The 2,850-nt window shown below is 55.0% G+C and overlaps 1 long non-coding RNA gene across 1 annotated transcript; it reads left to right on the top strand.

Annotated features, from left to right (window-relative positions):
• The first annotated feature begins 268 nt into the window (after positions 1-268).
• Positions 269-889, top strand: LOC119087928. The gene is made up of 2 exons (XR_005091476.1): positions 269-643; positions 739-889. It is a non-coding gene; the product is annotated as an uncharacterized LOC119087928 (long non-coding RNA).
• Positions 890-2,850: the final 1,961 nt, after the last annotated feature.

The following is a 2,850-nucleotide window of genomic DNA, read 5'->3' as shown; positions in this document are numbered from 1 at the left end:
GGCTGCCTGTCCAGGTCCCGCCTATTCGGGAGTGACTGAACACACAGGCCCACAGACAGCGACACACATGCCATCCCCACACGCTCCTGCTCCCTCCCAGAGCTCCAGACCTGGACTCACATTCACACACAATTAAATAAACACACCCAGCTTCTCCCGAACACGCCCCAGCAAATATGACCTCATGCCTGAACATGTTGGCACACTCAACAATCCACATTGTGCCTTTGCCTGAATGTACACACACACACACACAACACACACACACACACACACGATAACACGTCTCCCATGTTCCCCAGCCACACCTCCTGAGATGTCTGCCTGTCTTCTGCAGGGCACTGCCCCCATGAGGGACCCTGAGCATCAGGAAGAGGGCACCTCATTGGCGCCCACCCTGACCCTGGCGCATCTCTAACCTGACCTCTGCACTCGACCCAGCTCATCGCAGCGGTGCGTGATACCCACGTCATCCTTGACTGGGCTGCCGCAGGGCATGTCTGCTGGCGCTGTCCTGGGCACCTACCCACTTCCTCCCATCGTGGGCGGCAGCCTTGCTGACATCAGCCAGCTTAGGGCCTGCCTGGCACCTCACAGAAAGGAAGGAAGCAATCTGTCTCTACCACAGGAGCCAACAGGAGAGGTGACCCAGTCCCCTCAATCACCTGGAGGGTGCAGGGCCCGGGAGGGGAAGACTCTCAAAGGGGTTCATGGAGCACTTTCCTTTTCGACCATCAGGGGGACCATAGCATTTCTGAGGACTGAGAACAGAGGACCTGGCCCTGCGGTATTCTGAGCATGCCAGGAGCTGTCACTTAGTCCTCAGGACGACCATCATCCCATGTGACAGGTGAGATTGGCCCCAAACCCCTGCTCTCAGCCTGCCCTCTGTGCTGGCTTGTCTCCAGGTGTCTGCACGGGGGGTTCATTTGTCTTGTTTCCGGGAGCCCCAGTATCCACAGCCCTCCACACTGTCACCTGCGCTGGGCGCAGGGGACACCAGGGCAGCGCTGCATCAGCCCCACTGGACAGAAGCCTGGTGACACTATGACAGCTAGCAAGGCAGGGCAGAGCAACTCCACCCTGGCCGGGGTCTGTCTACAGCGCTCCTTGGGCTTTAGGTGCCAAGGCAGGAAAGACCGGACTTGATTCTGGATCGCTCAGGCACCGAGAGATCCAGAAAGGGGTCTGTGTGACAATTAAAAACTTTTGCTTAAAAAAAAATTTTTAGGTCCTATTTATTTATCTTTCTTTCTCTATCTTCTTCCTCTCTCCCCCTCACCCCCCCCCCACACACACACAGGGTTTCTTTGTGTGTTCCTGGCAGTCTTGGAACTCACTCTGTAGCCCAGGCTGGCCTCTAACTCAGAGATCCAACTGCCTCTGCTCCTGAGTGCTGGGATTAAAGGTGTGTGCCACCATTGCCCACTAGATTTTGTTTATTTTTATTTCCGGTGTCTGGGTGTCTTGCTTGCATGTATGTTTGTGCATCACAGGCATGTAGTGTTCAGAGGCCAGAAGAGGCACTGGATCCCCAGGAACTGGAGTTACAGATGGCTGTGAGTCATCTGTGGTTGCTGGGACTGGAACCCAGATCCTCTGCAAGAGCAACAAGTGCTCTTAAACACTGAGCCATCTCTCCAGCCCCAAGCTTTTTGCTTTTTGAGAAAAGTGGAAAAGCAGGGCATGATGGCTCATGCCTGTAATCCCAAGTCAAGAGCATCAGGAGAATTCCGGGCTAGCCTGGGCTACAGTGTGAGAACTGTCTAAAATAACAAAATCAAAACGAAAAAAACTAAAGCTGAACTTAATGAATAAAGCAAACTATGTGGGTTTGTTCTGATGAATTCTAACTGAGAACCAAGCCAGGAGGTTTCCTAAGACGGAGTCCCCAACCAGCCCCTCTACACAGCACAGATCAGTGTGATGTCATCGGGACCCCACAGGCCTGAGATCCTTGACACATTCTCGGTCCCTTTGTTCCTTGCTGGGACCACATGGGACACTGTTAATGAAGCTTCATACTCGTCCCTCACTTTCCCATGACTTCTGAGCTCTGGACTATAGCAACTCCCTGGCTCACTGAGGACCTGCTGGGGACCCATAATGGCCACCATTGGGGCTATTTGGGGACTTTAAGTCAGGAACCAATATCCCCATATGGGCTGAAGAACTGTCGGCTCAGGGCAGATGAGTGAGAGACTCATAGACACAGCAGCCAAGGGACCCCAGGACCCCAAGGACAATGCACACACAGGCAGGCCCTCAGCTCGGAGCAACCAAGCAAGAGCTTCAGCCTGCATGTAGTAGGCGCATACTGAGTCCCCAGGACTTTCCACAGACTAACCAGTTCAGGCCTCTAATCACCCTGTATCACCTCCTTCCACAACTGGGGAAACCGAGGCACACAGGGGACCAGTCGCATCCCCAGGAGAGGCAAAAGCCCAGCTTATCCCAATTGCACTGTAGCAGCTCCCACTGACCTCTCCCACTGCCCACTCAGGGCCACCTCTCCTCCACCCTGGGGCCTGGCGACTCCCGGCTCCAGCACCATCAACAAGCCAAGGCCAAGAACAAGAAGGACTGTGTGCTCAGCCCTCAGGTGGCGGTGGGGTACTGTGCACACATTGGCTGAATTGCATCCGTCACCGGCCATCCTGAGTGTTTCCTTTCTCACCAGTAGATTCACACGGGGAGGCAGCCATCACAAGCTGGGGAGAATTTGCTGTGCTGGGCTGCACTGCTCCTGAGTCAGCTTCATGCCGCCTTCCTGCAGCTTTGGGGCCTTTGCTCGCGCCAGCGCTCTGCGCAGACCCTTCCCCAGCAACCACCATCCTGCTCCATGCCGGC

The sequence above is a fragment of the Peromyscus leucopus genome, chromosome 4 (assembly GCF_004664715.2).
Source record: "Peromyscus leucopus breed LL Stock chromosome 4, UCI_PerLeu_2.1, whole genome shotgun sequence".
In the NCBI taxonomy this organism is placed as follows: Eukaryota; Metazoa; Chordata; class Mammalia; order Rodentia; family Cricetidae; genus Peromyscus; species Peromyscus leucopus.
The sequence above is the reverse complement of the archived record's forward strand: the minus strand, read 5'-3'. Positions and strand labels throughout refer to the sequence as shown.